General features: G+C 40.5%; 1 protein-coding gene across 3 annotated transcripts in view; it reads right to left on the bottom strand.

The window, feature by feature from the left end:
• NDEL1 (nudE neurodevelopment protein 1 like 1) overlaps positions 1-8925 on the bottom strand; it is a 39454-nt gene extending 30529 nt beyond the window's left edge. For all 3 annotated transcript variants that reach the window (XR_014019321.1, XM_081270975.1, XM_081270976.1), the window contains exon 1: positions 8772-8925. The gene's annotated coding sequence lies outside the window, so the exon portion shown is untranslated. The remainder of the gene's footprint in view (positions 1-8771) is intronic.
• Between the last annotated feature and the right edge of the window lie 10575 nt (positions 8926-19500).

Here is a 19500-nt window from a genome sequence, read left to right on the forward strand (position 1 = left end):
AGCTAAATATGAAATATTCTAGGAACAGTTAACTCATTAGTATTACTTAAGTACATGCCCCACTTCACTGCCCCACTCAGGAACAACCAATATTGTGACAAAGTCTTGATAGGAGATAAAATCAACAAAGTCCTTTGGCACAAAGCCAGTGAGGCACTTTCAATTGCAGCACTGGGTTCTAGGTTACTTGGCCCCATCCTGCACACAGAGTTCCAGCAGTTGGGTTATGGTCAACTAGTCTTCTGGGAATCAGGTAATAAAAGTAAGCACAATGTCAGAGACTCTGCTACTGCATGCCCTTCCTTGTTGTTTAATTGCATCAAAACACCTGCTTTGGAGCATTTCATGCCAGGTGACACTGCCAGAAGATGGGTAATAATTTACTACTTCCAAATTTCTAAAACCTTCCTATTATATTCCCTCCCCTAATGCTGGAGATTGAACCCACGGCCTCACACTTGCTAGGCAAGTCCCCCTATTATCTTTTAAATCCAAAGCTTCTTCCAAAGTCCAGTCATCTCAATCTTCAATTATCATTTGTCTTGGTTTTTCTCCCAAGACATTGGGGGAAGGGGGTAATCTATTTGTTTAACCTTGCTGTTGGATCAGCTAAACACCCAATTCATAGTCAGGCCAGATGGAATACCAAAAAATGTTAGGTCTACTCTAGATTCATGCCTAGGGTTTCCTACAACCTCCCCCCTAAGCATTCCACTTGATATTTCAGTAATGCCATTCAAAATTGTCTTATCACACCATGCTATTTCAGGCGTGGATGTTTTCACTACCTGAAATGTTTCTCCATTCCTTGCATTTGGAAAGCTCCTATTTTTCTTTAAAATCCAGCTATCATCTTTTCCAGACTTTCTTGCCCTCATCCAAAGAGCATTAAAATCTCCTGTACTCTTAGGTGCCTCTATGCCACACACATACTTTCAATGATAGCAATGTATTTGCTAACAGTTTTATGGCTCCTATTAGTCTGTGCATTGTCCTTATTTATTTCTGTCCCCGCACAATATCTGCACAATTTGAGAAAATGCTCAACAATATTCTAAATTAAAACATAATTGATTCAACCTAACACATACTGGGCAGCAAGAACTCAAAACTAGCTTTAAAATTAAATTAATAAACCCCTGGAGATGTAGATAACTTGGAGTTCATTTAACACAATCCACTTGTGAAGATATGGCAAGAACTCAGTCACAGATAAGAATATAGAACTCTTGGGGCTGGGGATGTGGCTCAAGCGGTAGCACGCTCGCCTGGCATGCGGGCGACCCGGGTTCGATCCTCAGCACCACATACCAACAAAGATGTTATGTCCACCGAGAACTAAAAAATAAATATTAAAAAATTCTCCCTTTCTCTCTCTCTCTCTCTCTCTCTCTCTCTCTCTCTCTCTCTCTCTCTCTCTCTCTCTCTCTCCCCCCCCTCTCACTCTCTCTTAAAAAAAAAAAAAAAAAGAATATAGAACTCTAGGGACCAGGGTTGTAGCGTAGTGGTAGAGAGCACTTGCCTAGCACAATGTGAGGCACTGGGTTCAATCCTCAGTACCACATAAAAAAAATAAACTAAATAAAGGTACTGTGTCCGTCTACAACTAAAAATTTCTTTTAAAAAAAAGACAAATTGCAAAACGACCCAAATATTAAAAACAACAAAAAAGAACACAGAACTCCAACTTCTGGGTGAGTACACCAAAGAGGGATGAGTATGGTTTTTAATCGAACAGAAGTATAAAGTAACTTTATATGTTAAGTTTAATTCCTTTGAGGCCTATTGCAAATTTTTCTTTCTGAATCAAGTCTTGCCTGATCACACCATTTATTATTACCTTAACATCTGTTAAACAATCTCATAATTACCTTAAGTTACCAATTATCTTAAATCAGCTTGTAAGTGCTTTGAAAGAGATGGATCCTTAACACATCTTGTTTCCCTTTCAGGGCACTAAGACTAGCACCCTGCTCAGAGAAAGCACCGAACACTTTCAAAAATTAACTGAATGCCTACTATGCATCAGATATTGTTAAGCACTGGATAAATACTTATTGACCAAACACACCCTCCTCTAATGTGATTATTTCTATACTAGGACACATTTGTCTGAACTATTCCACTCTTGGAGGTGCCATTATAGCATGGCAGCCCTTTAAAATGTTAACCTCACAAGGCTGGAGTCCTGTTGAGTCTGGATTCTAACATTCCAATTCTGCCACTAAATTACTTAAACAGTTTGATCTCTTAGGCCTCAGTTTTTTCATCTAATGAGGATTTGGACTATACTAAACTGACTTATAATTATGTCACTGTACACTGTATTACACTGATTAGTAAATAATACTAATTTTATAATCCTGTCCCTTCATCAAAGTTCCAAATTCCCACTTCACCTTCTCAAATGTAGAGGTAATCTTATTTGTAATTAATTTGCAGTAAGATATGACTAAGGACAAGTTTCATCCAGAAGCAAGGACAAGGTTCATCCAGAAGCAAGAGGGAGCTACATTTCAAAAGACCCAAAGAACTCACAGCCATTGTCATGTGCTACCAATAACTCCTCAGAGTCATTGCCTAAGTCTCCTGAAAGGGAGGAACCCATTTTAACAATCCAAATGAAGACAATTATAGGACACAAGATCTTTCCCCTAATTGCCCTAAAAATTGTGATAACATTTTAAATCCAACCCTAAAGAAACTGATTATAGAATGGCAATTATCAAGAATACAAGCAACAATAAATGCTGGCAAGGATGTGGGAGAAAAGATACATTGCTGGTGGGCCTGCAAATTGGTGCAACCACTATGGAAAGTAGTATGGAGATTCCTCAGAAAACTTGGAATGGAATTACCATTTGACCCAGTTATCCCACTTCTAGGTTTATACCCAAAGAACTTAAAATCACCATACTACAGTGACACAGCCACATCAATGTTTATAGCAGCTCAATTCACAATAGCTAAACTATGGAACCAACCTAGGTGCCCTTCAACAGATGAATGGATAAAGAAATTGTGGTATGTATACACAATGGAATATCACTCAGCCTTAAAGAAGAATGATAGCATGGCATTTGCAGGTAAATGGATGGAAATGGAGAGAAATAAGCCAATCCCAAAGAACCAACAGTATCTCTGATATGCAGATGCTAATTCACAATAAGGGGGGTTGGAGAATAGAGGTACTTTGGACTAGACAGAAGGGAGTAAAGGGAAGGGAGAGGGTACAGGGATAGGAATGAGAGTAGAACGAATTGAACATTATGACCCTATGTGCATATATAATTATACAACCTGTATAACTCTACATCACGTACAACCAGAAGAACAAGAAGTTATACTCCATTTATGTATGATGGTCAAAATGCATTCTACTTTCATGTATAACTAATTAGAACAAATTTTTTAAAAAGATGTGCCCAATTTTAAAAAAGAAGAAGGAGGAGGAGGAGGAGGAGGAAGAGGAGGAGGAGATTATAAGTTCATGGGCACTGGTTCCTGCATTTGGATATAAGTTACCATTTGAACTCTGGCAACTGAGTGTTAATGAGCAATTCAAATGTTCAGTTTCTGGTACACAATCCAATAAATCATGGTTTTGCAAAATGTTGTGAAGACCAGGGATGACATAGGAAGCAATATTCAACTACTATCAACTCTGCATTCCACAAGAAAGAGTTGAAGAGAAATGAAAGGTTAAGTCTCTCTAGTTCCTTGATGGCAAAACCTGCCTTGTTTATAAATCCATCCACATCACCAGAAACATGGAACCCAGAAGAATCTCAATAAATATTACTTGAATTGACTTATAATCTCTCTTTCATTATTCCCTCTTTCCTTTAAAAAGTACCACTTTCCTTTATTAACATCTGTATTCCTCTTTCAGGGATAGAGTAAGCAAAGACTTGTGGCTAGTTTATTTCTACCTCACAAAATGTACCACCATGTATTAACCCAAGAGTATAAAACCTATCATTCTCAGTTGTTCAAAATTATCAGTCTGATGCATGCCAAGTTACAGTCAGTCTCTTTTGTAGGTAGCACATCAAAGAAGAAGGAGCTGATGGAACTTATCAGGGAGAATCTTGAGGAAACAACTGCATACCAGTGGCCTCAATCATCACCCAGCTTAGTAGTTTTAAATGTAAGTGGATAATAGAGAACCACCAAATGGAAAAATACAGTAGCATGAACAAGTAAATCCTAGAACCTACTGAAACTGAGAGGAAAGAGAATTCAGGAAACAGAATTTTTTTCTGATAAAAGAACTCAGGAGGATTACCCCCCATATAAGTCCTGAGATAGTTGGGGGGGTTATTTATTTTATTTATTATTTTAAAGGTTGGGGGAGAAAACCTGACCTGATCAGCATAGAGTATAGTACACAGTGGCTCCAACCAGGACTGCAATGAAGAGAAGTCCCAGGATGAAAGCCTAGTCCATCAGGCCCAGAGAGCAGCTCAAAAAGGATTGGCTCTGAGAAAAATAGAGAATCCCATAGAATAGACAGCATGCCTGAGAAACTGGATAAATCTGAGATTGTGATGAAGGCACATTACTCTGCCACCTATTAGAAAAAGAACAACTGAAAACCTGATGGGGGTCGGGGGAATAACATAATGTGATTCTTGCTGGACACAGTGGCGCATGCCTGCAATCCCAGTGGCTTGAGAGGCTGAAACAGGAGGATGGCAAATTCAAAGCCAGCCTCAGCAATGGCAAGGTGCTAAGCAACTCAGTTCATTGAGACCCTGTATCTAAATAAAATACAAAACAAGGCTGGAGATGTGGCTCAGTGGTCCAGTACCAATCCCCAGTACAAAAAAAGAAAGTCCTGATCCTTATATAATCTTAAGGATTTCAAATGTAAATTTTTTAATTACTTTTATAGTATTTTAACCAACTGCGATAAGTCCCATAATTTTATAGCCAATAACAACCTTTCCATTTTTTGGTCTTGAATTTGTGGTAAGTTTCTTACCTTGCTGTTTTAAGGCTCAAAGTCTTGGCAAACAAGTTTGCATTCTCTTTTTTATGCCATTTCTCATTTTTTAGACTTTGATGATAATAATTCTTAAGTGTTGGTCTTCTCAAAGTGAGTATTTCTTGTCTTTTTAGCCTATAATCATGCAGTAGTCACCTTAGTCCTTAAACATTTTCACTGTCATGCTTTAAGATTATCCTTAGATCACATATAAACTGTGCAGAGCTGAATGAATAGTGCTACTTCAGCATTCAACATTTTATTGGCTAGCAGGATAATTTTCTTTTGAATTTTTAGTACTCTTTGTGTTATTATGCAGCACTTGACAATACTGCTGCTGACTGTGTGGCCCGTGAACCAGTGTCCTTATGGAAGTTTCTCATGACTGTCAGATGCTACTTTGGCATCTAACATCTATTTGAATGTACTATATTTGAATGTGGAGCCAATCATTCTACAAATAAGATCAGGATTGTTTTCGTCTATAAATGTTTTTCAAATACCCACTTCAAACATTTCAGTGGTGAGGGAGGGTTTTTTGGTTGTTTCTAACCCATGTACTGTATAGAAGAACCTACTGGCAGTTACTGCTTTGAAGAGGGCTTAGTTAACTATTGATCCCTGGAGGACAGCACTGTTTACACCTCTGAGTCCAGTGCTATGAAGTATCTATTTGTCTCTGGCTTTTGGTACTTGAACAGAAACATATTCTTAACACAACTATCAACTTTTCTAACCTATGTTCCCTGATGACAGGTTTTAAATAGCCATTTGCTTGAAAATTTTTTGAGAATCTAGGTTTAGCTCTGACATTCCCTTCATCCAACTACTTTGGTATTAAATAATTCCAGCAAAGTTATTATATGCTTTTACTTCATACATGCTTAATTTTCTTGCTGAATCTTATGTGGGCTTAATGTTGACCCCAATTTTTTTTTAATGAACGAGGCTACTTTCATAACTTGCTTCTTGGCCCTTCAAACTGTATTATACCTTATGCCAGATATCTTACTACTAAAATAACCATCACCTTTTCTAGAACAAACCAATTAAAATTATTTAACCAATAATAACTCATGGGAGCAGCATAGCACAGTGGTTAAGAGACAAAACCCTGAAGCCAAGCTGCCTGAGTTTGAAATCAGGCTCCTCTCTTTACTAATTGGGTGACCTTAGGCTAGTTACCAACTACTCAGTGCCCCATTTCCTAACCTGTAAAATAGGGGTGGGTAATCAGTAAAATGACATTGTTATGACAATTAAATGGGTTAACATTTATAAAATACTTGGAATACAGCCTGGCACACAGTAAACAGCATAAAGACTCATTAAATTATAAAAAACTATAATTCAACAGTGGACCTTTGAAGTTTAACCACAAAGTAAACAGGCTTTTCAGAATTTAAAACATGCAAATGATTCCTTAATATTAATTATTTCAGGGAGCTATACTCATATTCCTGTGATACCATCACTACTAAAAATATTTCTAAAACTTCTTTTGGAATAGGCTTTATGAGCCAGGTTAAGAACTAAGCAAAAAAGTTCCATGGTCGCACCTCTTTATTTACTGCTTTCCAATTAGTACAATTCAGCTTGACTCTAATTTTATCATTAGACTTACCCTTTTAAGTATCAGATTCTTTACAAAAAAACAAAAATGTGCTACCACTGCAGATATTCACAAGACTGTTTTCAGGGGCTTAAAAGACAGTGTGTTCAGTTTGCCTCAAGTTACATTGGGAGGATATGTTCACTGTCATCTGAAACTATGTAATTGGAGATATTAAGGGTACAGAAAGTTAGCCAATATAAAAAAAAAAAAAAACACCGCTAAAAAATTACTGGAACAGTACATCTATAATTTTCTGACATTGAAATGAAGGCAGATAATTGGGTATTCTCTGTTTCCCTTCCCTTAATACTGTGTCTTTCACGGGTAGGATAAGAAAATTACAACTTTTACATCGGGCATATCATACCCTATATGACCTTCAGATACCTAACAACTCACTTGGGTTTTAAACAGCCTGTCTAAAATGCCTTGTTTACAAGAACACTACTCTTTGTATAATGGTAAGAAAATCTATTTTATATGATACTGTATTCTTGTTAACAACTGTTAAGAGTGAAGTGTTCTTTGAGAAACACACACCCCCACCCCCGTAGATAATACACACTGTGTTTTACTTCTCCCAAAGGTGACATTTACAGATTTTTTTAAATTTTTCAAAGCCAATCATTATAAGGTGTCTCTTTTGGTTGCATGAGAACCAATTTTAAGCTTGAGTAATCAACTTTATCTTAGTATGGTTTAAAATGAAAATAAAAAGTTTTGTAGAGTCATGAAAGTAAGAATTAAGTTTTAATTAAGGTTTCTACTTATTTCAAATGCTCTTTTTTCCAACTTTAACCTCAGAAAAAATAAGCTTCAGGTTCAGAAGATTTAGCTCCTTCTGTCTGAATCAGGTCAATCTCTAACAACAAAACAAGGATTTTTTTGTTTTTATTCTTGTTCTTTATGTGCTCCAATTTTAAGTAACAATACTTTTAATAATAGTTCTGAACAGATACCATTCATTTACTGTCCCTTTGTTTCTCTACTGTATGACTTAACGCTGCATTTTGCTCCATCAACTTCAGGATTTAGCAAAGTCATAACCCAATCCCTTTTTAAGTGCACTGAAAGCAACATAATTTATCAGACAAAATAACCAGCCACCCATGAATAAGCTTCAGAGTAAGATTTTCTTTTCTCATAACTGAATAATTTTTATTTTAGGTAATTCTGCTCAAAAATAGCTGAAAAAAATCATTTTCTAGGTTTTGGTATATTTTGGGCAAGTCAAATTTTTCTGCCTTGCCTTCTAGCTGAGAAGGGTCTAAAAATCTCACAAAAAGAAACCCAGAACCTGAACCCTAGAAATGTAAACTCTGATTCAAGCTACGCCTCTCACCAGTTGGCTGAACCCAAGTATAAATCACTTACTTGCCCCCCCAACTGGGCTCAATTTCCCCATCCAGAAAATGAAAATAACAGCAACCGTCACAAGATCAGCGTTCAAAGCTGATAGCAACGAAGTGAAATGCGTGAAGGCACTATAGGAATGGAATCAAATAACCATCAGTGAAAAAACCTTCACTTTCTTGGCACTTAAAGGGTTACCGTCGCTTACTAGGAAAAAAAAAAAAAAAAAAAAGGAAGAGAACACAAACAACCTGAACCGGTTGGTGACACTTTGCTGAACTCCAAGGGGGGTGATTAGCAGTTTGGGGCGGGGAGTCACCGGAATGCCAATCTGAGACCTACGTGGGCTGCTCCCGCTCTCGTCCCCCGCAGGACAGAGGCGCTGAGAGATCAAAATTCAACCAGGCTCCCAACAACCACAACCTCACAGCAGAAAGAAATTTGGGTAAGGGAGGGCTAAGAGCGCTGCTGCCACCTCGACTGTGCCACCCTTGCGCCACCAGCGCCCTGGCCCACGGTGCCACGTCCCGGCCTCCGTCCCCACCCTAGGACGCGGGCACATCTTCTGGAAGCCAGAGGATTCGCTCCCTTGCAGGCGCCCCTGGTGGGCCACACCTCGGACCAGGGCAGGGAGGGGACAGTTAGAGCGGTTGGTACAGTTGCCCCACGGACTGGCCCCCCAGAACCAAGCCCTGGCCCGGTCCGGCGGAGCCTCAGATACAGCTCCCGAGCCGGTCAGGCTCCCCAGGGGAAGGCCTCGGCGCCGCCTGCCTGGCTCCGGCCCCTCGGAGCAGCCCCGCACAGCAGACTCACCTCCAATATGTCAACAGCGCATGTTCGCCGCCGCTCGACCGACGTCTCGGCACCGCTGGCCTGGCCAGGCCCGCCCAGCCGCTCAGCTCCGCTCCCCTCGGCAGCCCTGAGCTCCACTCCACGCACCTCCGCGCCCGGCTCCTCCCCGACACGTCAGGGTCTGCCTGGGTGTCCGAGGCCATTCTGTGACGCACGGGGGCGGAGTTCGGAGCATGCGCAGGAGTATACAGGCGTGCTGGGCGGGGCTGTGGCAAGACTGGCGTCAAAGGGGACGGCCCGATCCCGGCGCGCTGACGTCAAGTCGGCGGTTCCTGCTGCGCAGGCGCTTTCGCACCCTGTGAGTGGTGGGTTTTAGGGCGCTGCGGTTTCCAGAGACTGTGTTACTGGGGAAAATGGTGCCCTAGGAAACTGAGAGAGGGTAACGGGGCGGAGCAGGTTCTAGCTCAGAAAGGAAACCCATAAAGATGAACAACTGCTCAAGAAGTGGAAGCTTAAAGGAAGAAAGCCGTTTTAAAAACAACTTTAGGAACTTTTGCTGCACTATGTATAATGCAATTCAAATTTTAATGCTCTTAGGATTGGTTTTGTGGGATTTCTGGAAACAATAAAAACATGTAAGATACACCTCAAGGTGAGAGCAAGTTGAGCCTAGGAGGCCCAGTTAGAATTTTGATAGAGACGGACGTAAACAGAATCAATTTAAGAGGGATTATAAGAAGTACCTAAATCAGTGAAGATGAAAGAAAGGGTTAAAGAGGTTTGTAGATAGGATAGCACCTTGAACTGGACTCTAAAGGATATAGGGCTGAAACAAGTGACAATAGTAACTCACTATTGTTGCTCAGTTTGTATATACTAGCAATTGTGCTAAGCACAATTAATCAACACAATGACCCCATGAGATAGGTACCTTATTCCCATTTTACAAATGAGGAAACAGACTCAGCAAGATGAAGCTGCCCAAGGTTAACTAGAAAAAGGAACATTCAAAACTCAAGTTCACCCAGACTGAATTTTTAAACTCCAGAAAATACTATTTTCCATTACTATACTGCCGAGGAAATATTAATAATACCATTTGCTGGGCTAGAGCTAAGTGCTTTACATACCTCACCTCTCTCAATCCTCAAAACAGGCTGCAGTTATTACCCTCATTTTAAATATTGTAAAATGAGACCCAGAATTTCTGAAGTTTAAACCCAGAAAGTTCTTATTCCCAAGGCCAGTGACCTAGGACATTCTGGAAGCTCACTCAGTTTCTGGGGCTCTGCTTCCCTAGCTGAAGTTCTGCTCTGGCTGATGAGATCACCAGGCAGGGAGGTGATTAATGAAGGCTTTCCTGTAGTCCTGGTGCCAAGGCGGAACAGTCCCACCCCAAGAGGAAAAAATAAAGGCTACAGCTTTTGTCCCTGCCTCCTGGCTGAGGTGGTAGGAAATGCACTGAGTCACCTAATGGCAGGTTAGGCCCCTCAGAAAATGTTGGCCTCATCTTGCAAACCATGGTCACTCCCACATAGCCTGGACCTAGAACCACCAGTGTTTATTAGGATGGATGTGTTGATACCATCTTAGTGAATGGGCATTGTGTGGCAAAGCTCTCAAGAGTCTTGCACTGATCTCCTTCCTCCAGGCTGGTTGATATTTCTCTGTGGGAGATGCACCCTGGGGCTGAAGATGGTAAATAACATTCAGAACCTTTGCCCCACCCCCTGCTTCCAATATGCCAAATCCAAGAAAATAAAGTACAAAGGAAGATGGAAAGCAGCCTCAAAAGGAAGAAGTTTAAAAATCAGCCTTGTGAAGGTGGTAAAGGTAAATGAGGGCTGTCCCACCCTTCTACCTTCACAAACCATTAAGAAGTGTTTGCTGAGGTCTTTCTTGCACATTGAGCCAAACGTCACAGTCCTGAGAACATGCACAATCATCTCACTACCTTTACAGCCACAGACTCTGAGATACAGGAATCAGAGACCAGTGGAGACTGACCATGTCATAGGGAAGGTATGGGATACAAGACCAAACTTTAGTTAATGAGGATGCTGGACTGTGGCCACATCACATACTCACAAAAGGTGATACAGTGCACATGGACCTGCTATGAAAAAACTGAGGAGATGAGATGAATTTAACCTTCCATTGGATCACATGAATAAAACACCTCAAAATCAGGGCCTTGATTCAACCTAATCTATGTTTCCTTCGCCAGCATTTTTTGCTAAGTGTTAGAGCTAGGCAAGGGACACTCAATGGCTAGCTGGTTGCCAAGGTCTTCTGTATATGCCTACCAGATGTTCTACCACCACCTCCATTTTTTATATGTCTAAATCCCAAACAGCATCCTTTGCTTCCATTGAAATTTCCAAAACAATTTTTATTTCTATCAATGGTGCTATTATTCTCTCAGTCACTGAGGCACAAAGCTCTCCTCAAATCGCCCTTAATTATCTACTCCCCCTTCCCCCCACCACCTTTCATTTCACTCATGTGTTCACCAAGCCACAATGACTTCCCCTTCAAAAACTCTCTCAAATCCATTCATTTCCCAGTTCCTTCCTCCTGTATCTTCCTGAGTCTTCTTTCCCAAATTTTTCTCCAGTGAATTTTTTCTTGTTCCAGCCCAGGAAGCCACAGATAGCCATCAGAATAGTGTTTCTAAAATCCCGTGGTATGAAGAGCATCCCTAGGTCTAGAACTTCTTTTAGCATCTTAATTTTGTGATAAAGTATTACTGGCATTCAGGGTCCCCAAAGCAACTCAAACCCACTTTTGCAATCTACATTCTACAGCTCATCTATGTGTTTCTAACCAGAGATGGAAGGTTCCTTTCCTCTCTGGGCCTATGACAGGCCCAGAGTCAATATGACATTGACTCCCACTTCACCATGCACTATGGCTGCTCCCTGGGCTTGGCCAGTCACTTATCCTTCAGCCTTTTGAAGACTCACTCATATGCTAACTCTTCCAGAAAGGCTTCCTGAACTTCCTACTCAAAACCACAAAGTGAGCTCTCCTTCCTCTGAACCCAAAAAAGTGTAGACCTTCATACTTCACAGAAGACCTTTTGGACAAGGAGGTTTCTCCCCCAAGAAACCAAAACCCACTGAGTGCAGGGAGTTGTTGATTGTCCTAATATCCCCTCAGCAAAAATAGGCCCTTTGCAAACATGCATTTAATATGCTCCAATGAAGCAAAAAAATGATTCAATGATTTGGTGGCTCAAACTTGAAATGCAAGACTGACAGAACTTTCTAGACAATTCCCCCAAATCCTGGGGGTGGGGGTGGGGCAATAAATTTTAACTTATGTGAAAGGCTGAACTCTGGTGAACTGGGATTTGGGTCATAAGCAATTATATCTTTTCTAGAGCCCAAATCTTAAATCCTAAAGCACTTACAGCACCTATAGTCCCCAACACAATATAGTTTGTTTTTGTAATATTAAAAAATAATAATAATGATGTTAGTTATTTTGAATATTAAAAAAACATTAACTTGAAGACCAGCATGGTGGTGCATGCCTATAATCCTAGTAAGTCAGGAGGCTGAGGCAGGAGGATAACAAGTTAAAGGCCAGCCTTGGCAACTTCTTGAAACCTTGTCTCAAAATAAAAAAAAAAATAGGGGCTGGGGATGTGGCTCAAGCGGTAGCGCACTGGCCTGGCATGCGTGCGGCCCGGGTTCGATCCTCAGCACCACATACCAACAAAGATGTTGTGTCCGCCGAGAACTAAAAAATAAATATTAAAAAATTCTCTCTCTCTCTCTCTCTCCTCTCTCACAATCTCTCTTTTAAAAAAAAATTTTAAAAATTAAAAAAATAAAAAGGTCTGGGGATGTAGATCAGTGTTAGAGCACTCTGAGTTAAATCCTTAGTACACACCCTCCGAGTACACACATAAATACACATACACACTTAGACCTTGAGATAAGAAGTGATTTTAGAAAAAAAAAAATCTGTCATTCACAGCTATAAATTTAGTGCTTGCTAGAGGCACTGTTCTAAACTTTTGAAGATTCAACCATAACTTTAAAAGGCACTTCTCCTCCCCACCCACAGAGATTGTCTGATGGTGAAGGCAGACAATAAGCAAATAGACAAATTTATTCTGTTGGGTCAATTTATTCTTCTTGTGTCAAGAAAAATAACCAAGGTCAAAGAACAAGATGAGGCAAAGATTGCTTCCTGAGTGAAAATAGGACTTAATGTTCATGGGATTTTTTTTCCTTTCTCAAGTTGTCAAGGCCCTTTTTAATAAAGGCCTGCAACAGAGATCTGAAACTAAAGACGAACATAACAAATATATGCAGATGCCTTAAATAGACAAACATAGTTTTTCATCATAGTGCCAGCATAGAGCAGGCATTCAATATATATTGGTTGGAATAATGACTGGCTAGACAGTCTAAAAAATGCTAGAACCAGATTTTGATTGGCAGCCAGTTCATATTTGATTCAGAAATTTCCACTTCTAGTTTGTCCCTAATCCTTGGCTCAGATGGCCATGAAGAGCCCAGCCTAGGGTATTCCTATACCACTTCAAAGGGAAAGAAAGTTCCATATGTCATCTTTATTGCATCCTCAGTACCTTCTTGACTAAATGACATTCACCAACCCACCCTCCCAAAGCAGCTCAGGCTCCCCAAACTCAGCTCATCCATCAAAATTTATCCCTTCAGCCAGATGCAGTGGCACACAACTGTAATCCCAGCGACTTGGAAGGCTGAGGCAGAAGGATCACAATTTCCAGGCCAGCCTCAGCGGTTCAGCAAGACCCTAAGAAACTTAGAGAGACCTTGTCTCAAAAAGTAAAAAAAGGGTGGGGATGTAGCTTAGTGGAAAGCATCCCTTGGTTAAATCTCCATTTCAAAAAAGTGGGGCTGGGGATGTGGTTCAAGCAGTAGCGTGCTCGCCTGGCATGCGTGCTGCCCGGGTTCGATCCTCAGCACCACATACCAACAAAGATGTTGTGTCCCGATAACTAAAAAATAAATATTAAAAAAAAAATTCTCTCTCTCTCTCTCTTTAAAAAAAAAAAAAAAAAAGAAAGGAAAAAGTGGTCTCCTCAGTTTTAAACTGCAGTTGGCTGTAAGTTAACAGAAAGGCAGGAATTGGGTGGAGATGGATTTTATGTGTGGTGTTTTAGGTTGCAAACCTCCTTCCTGTTTCTTCCCCTTTCCACCATGTCTGTCTGAGAATCCCACCTGCTTCTGGCCCTTGCACCCCTTACCAGGAAGGTGCTTTACCCTCTGCAGGCTTCCAGATGTAGCCTGCCGCAAGATAGCTCTCAGAGGTAAGAAAAATGAGCACACAATTTGGATGGAACCAGTTAACAGGCCTTCCTATCAAGGTCCTGCCCTGGGGGCGCTGGCCTGGCATGCGTGCGGCCCGGGTTCGATCCTCAGCACCACATACCAACAAAGATGTTGTGTCCGCCGAAAACTAAAAAATAAATATTAAAAAATTCTCTCTCTCTCTCTCTCTCTCTCTCTCTCTCTCTCTCTCTCTCTCGAACTCTCACTCTCTCTTAAAAAAAAAATATTAAAAAAAAAAAAAAAGGGCTGGGGATGTGGCTCAAGCGGTAGCGCGCTGGCCTGGCATGCGTGCGGCCCGGGTTCGATCCTCAGCACCACATACAGACAAAGATGTTGTGTCCGCTGATAACTAAAAAATAAATATTGAAAAATTCTCTCTCTCTCTCTCTTTCTCTCTCTCTCTCTCTCTCTCTCTCTCTCTCTCTCTCTCTCTCTCTCTCTCTCCCCTCTATCACTCTCTTTTTAAAAAAAAAAAAAGGTCCTGCCCTGGTTGCTTGTATCTAGAAGGAATAACTGAAGTCTCAAGGGTCTCTGCCCAGTCTTTTCTATTTATTGAAAACTGATATCCTGCCTCACTCACGAATCTCCTGAAGTTGGTCCTGAATTCAGCCCCAGCAGCCTACCTGATTGGTGGACTTCCTCCAGATCAGGAACCTTGTGGTTTTCCTGGCTCCAGAACCTCCCTTCTCCCAAATCTCAGTTTCCACTGTCAGCGCTGGCTTCTACCCCAGCCCCTAGAAAGTCACTACTCACACCCCAGGGTAACATCTGCCTCCCCAGGAAAGAATAGTAGCACAACACTCTAAATTGCTAATTTGGTTAACACCTGGCAACCACAGCTGTTGACATCACACCTACATAAACAGTGTGACTATCCCTGGAGAAAAATGGATATCTGTTCTCATACCTTTACGCAGACAAGGCGGCACCAGGTTCATCTACTCCCAAACCATACTGACAAAATGATAGGGTTGAAAGAAATGGAATGTTTCTTACTACCCTGATTGTATCAGGCAATTTCAACCTAATTCCCATTACCGGGTAATCCAGTGAGTCAAAGTTACCAGGACCAAAAAGATCTTTTATTTAACCACTCCACAAATATTTATTAAGTGCCTAGCACTGTTCTTAGCCCCAGGGATAGAGCAATTAACAAAAGTCTCTTCTATGAAGACTTTTTTTTTTTGAGTGAAGATTTTCTAACATGAAAAAAGAAAAGGGAAGCAGAAGGGAAACAGAAAATAGATATGCATGAGTATATAGGGCAGTAATATGTACTAATGAAAAAAATTAGGGCTTTGCAGCATTTTGCATTTAAGGTAGCATTTAGGGAAGTAACTCTTACTTATTTATCTCTAGCTCTAATACCTGACTTGTAGTAAGCACTTAACATCTGTTGAATGAATAAAAAACTTTCAATGAATGTTTTTAAGTACTGAATCATTTTTATTTAAAAAAAAACTCCTTCAGTTTCTTATTTTTTAACATTTATTTATTTATTAGTTTTAGGTAGACACAATATCTTTATTTTACATTTATGTGTGGTGCTAAGGATACATCCCAGCGCCTCATGCATGCTAGGTGAACACTCTACCACTGAGCCACAACCCCAGCCCCAAGTTCTGAATCATTTTTACTGTTCTCCTCTGCTACTCTTTCTTGCTCCTTTTTCTTTTATCAAACTCTTTCACAAATTATAATTCTAATAAAGAACCTCTGATCTTAAAATGAGCAATAAGAAACAATTGGCAAAAAAAATACAGGTGACTAACAAACATATGAATCATATTCCATCTCAGTCCTAATCAAACCCGTTCAAAGTAGAATAGCAAAGAGATTCCATATTTCACCCAACACATTTGAGATTTTTAAAATAAAGAAACTGTGGTATATATACACAATGGAATATGACTCAGCATTAAAAGAGAATAAAATTATGGCATTTTAGGTAAATGGATGGAGTTGGAGAATATTATGCTAAGCAAAGTAAGCCAATCCCAAAAAACCAAAGGCCAAATGTTCTCTTTGATAAGTGGATGCTGATGCATTGGGAAGGGGGAGGCATGGGAAAAATGGAGGAACTTTGGGCAAAGGGGAAGGAGGCTAGGGAGGGTGCAGTGGGGCAAGAAAGATGGTGAAATGAGATGGACATCAGTACCCTAGGTACATTACCTAGTTACATGTGTGACTGCACATATGGTGTGATGCTACATTGTGTACAATCAGAGAAATGAAAAGTAGTGCTGCAATTGTGTACAATGAATCAAAATGCATTCTGCTGTCATATATACCTAATTAAATAAATAAATTAAATACTGGACTACAAAATGCAGAAAAGAACACAGAGAAACCAGCACCCTCTTGTAGAGTGCTGAGGAGGTGTGTCACTTGCAGTGAGTTTTCCTGGCAATCAGTTCAGCAGCATGCTATAGTTTGGATGTAGAATGTCTCCCAAAGGATCACTTATGAAAGGCTTGGTCCCCAGCCTGTGAGGCTATTGGAAAGCATAGAATCTTTAAGAGATGGACCCTAGTAGGAGGTCTTAGATCATTGTGGGGATCCCCTCAAAGGGGATTATGGGATCCTGGTTTTCTCTCTCTCTCCCTCCTCCTCCCCCTCCCTCTCCATCTTTTCCCTCAGTCATGAAGTGAACAGTTTGCATACAACATGCTCCTGCCTGCCCTTGATGTGATGCCCAACCTTCTACAAGCCAAGACCTAACATCAATAGGTCTACTCTACCATGGACCGACACCTCCAAAATTATGAGCCAAAATAAATCTTTTCTCTTTACAAGTTGATTGTCTCAGGTATGGTTACAGTAATAGAAAACTGACTAACACGCAATGTGTATCAAAAGCTTTAAAATGTGCAATCCCTGGGCTGGGGTTGTGGCTCATCAGTAGGGCGCTTTCCTTGCACATTCGGGACCCTGGGTTTGATCCTCAGCACCACATAAAAAATAAATAAGTTAAATAAAGGTAGTGTGTCCAACTACAACTAAAAAATAAATATTAAAAAAATAAATAAATAAAATATGCAATCCCTGTGATCCGGTATTCCCCTTCTAGGAATTTACCTGAAGTATGAAGGATGTGTGCAAATATTTATCCAATGGTCCAATGGGATGTTCACTAAAGTGTTGTTTAGCAAAAAAAAAAAAAAAAAAAAAAAAAATCAGAAATAACCTAAAAGATTGATGAAGTGGAATTATGTGATAGCTACACAATATAATAGTATGTGATGTTACAAAAGAGAATTAACAATGAAAATGTTCACAATATACAGCTGAATAGGCAGTTGACTCAATATGTATAGAATTCCATTTCTGTAAAGCAGGAAAATGCATATACATTACATATTAGAAGAAAAGCCTAGAAATGATGTTAATAGTGATTATCTCTGGAAGATAAAATCACAGGATAATCTCTCTCTCTCTCTCTCTCTTTCTCTCTCTCTCTCTCTCTCTCTCACACACACACACACACACACACACACACACATTTCTTCCTTTCTTTTTCTTTTCTGCATTGTGACCAAAAATATACTAAGTGTATACTTTTTTAAAGTTTAAAAATAAAAATGCATCCAAACTTAACAAGATAATTTCCTGAACATTCTTTGCAAATGATCCAAACCATTTCCTAAGCCTAGAGATTTAGGAATTTTTTTAATCTAGCCTTTGAGCTAAGTGACTCCAGTGGAGAGAACAATGACTTGAGTACTCATGTCAACAAAGTTTCAATGGGAAGGCTCCCAATTCTGTGGGCTGAATCATAAGAATCTTCTACTATGACTCCTTAATTAGTCAACCTGATGGTATAAATAATTATACAATTTCCTCCTGTAAACATATATGCTGATTCTACAGACATAAAAATTCTACCCTGCAATCTTTTCAACTTCAGAGCTTTGAAACACGTATTAACTGACCCCAGTGGCGCACTGAATGGTAGAATCACCTGGAACATGAACCATAGCTAATCAGGAAGGTAAAGACTGCTTTTTTTAAGAGGTCACTTGTTGTCTAATAAGAGGGAAACAAAACACCTACCATTTATAATTACAGCTTAATAGGTTAAAATGACAGTCTATGAAATCTCAAGAGGGAATTTCACTCTAGTTTTCATCAATTCCTATATGATATAACACGCATCTATAATACAACACAATGTTCACTTTGAAAATTAGAAGAGGTTGTGACCTTGACATGGGAAACATTTTCTGCTATAATAGAGAGACTGGACATTATTCAGGTGTTCATAACACAGAGGCCAGTTTGCCTCATAAATGCGGAATTGCAGAAATGAAACACCCAGGTGTTGTGTTAATCACAGAAAGATGTTCCTCCTATAAAAAGAAAACAAGCGTCCCCTTTGGAGGTGAGCAGGCCAGGAAAAGAAAGATATTCACTTAAGTGCTGGGGGGGGGGGTTGGGCAGGGGAGCCCTTTCTCCAATCATGTTGCTGTTTCAACAATTTTCTAAAGATCGTATGTTAACAGGATGGTTATTAAAACACTGATAAAAAGATTTAGAGAAAGCAGTGTCCAAGCTGGAGGCCCAGACACATAGGGAAGGTGATCAAAGGTTGGCAGTTCCACCCTCCACCACAAAGGTGCAGGCCCCACCCCTTCTGGGCTCCCTGCCCTGGTGTGAGAACAGGGGGCCTCTGCCCATTGCTATTCTCTACCTCCACCTTCAGATCACAGCTGTTATTCTTCCTGGCCAAATCAGCCTCATCACTGATGATTCTGTTCAAGTTACTTCCCATCTCTGGCCTCAGTTTCTTCATCTGTGAAATGAACAGGTTGAACCAGACGACAATTATTGACAGTGCTCATGAATCAGGACCCATCCTGTCATCTAGCCAAGAATCCTACTGGTGGGGCTGAGCGCCTGCCCCTCCTTGGCCAGTCTGACAAACATGATGGCAGGAGTCAGGTCACTCTTTGGTGAGTGAGGCTAAGTGGCCAGGGATCTTCTTATTCAATGCCAGTGCTCCTTTCTCTATCCTACGGAATTGCTGAGCTTGCAGAATGTATTACATTAAGAGCTTCTAAGGTCCACTGCATTCATTTCCTATGGCTGAGGTAACAAATGACCCTAAACTTGGTGGCTTAAAACAATACATATCATTTCTTTTACAGTTCTGGGGGGATCAGAAATCCAAGATGAGGCTTGCAGAGTTAAAATCAGGATTGGTTCCGTCTGAAGGTTCTGGGGGAGAATCAGTTCCTTGCTTCTGCCAGTGTCTAGAGGACCACCGGCTTGGCTGGTGGCTGCATCACTGCAAGAGCTGCTGCCATCATCCCTTGGCCTTCTCTGACTCGGATCTTCCCGACTTCTTCCTTGGATCTTTTGATAACATTGGGCCCACCCATATGATCTGGAACATTCTCCCCATTTCAAAATCTTCC

The sequence above is a fragment of the Spermophilus citellus genome, assembly GCF_964194105.1.
Source record: "Spermophilus citellus genome assembly, chromosome: 17".
NCBI lineage: Eukaryota > Metazoa > Chordata > Mammalia > Rodentia > Sciuridae > Spermophilus > Spermophilus citellus.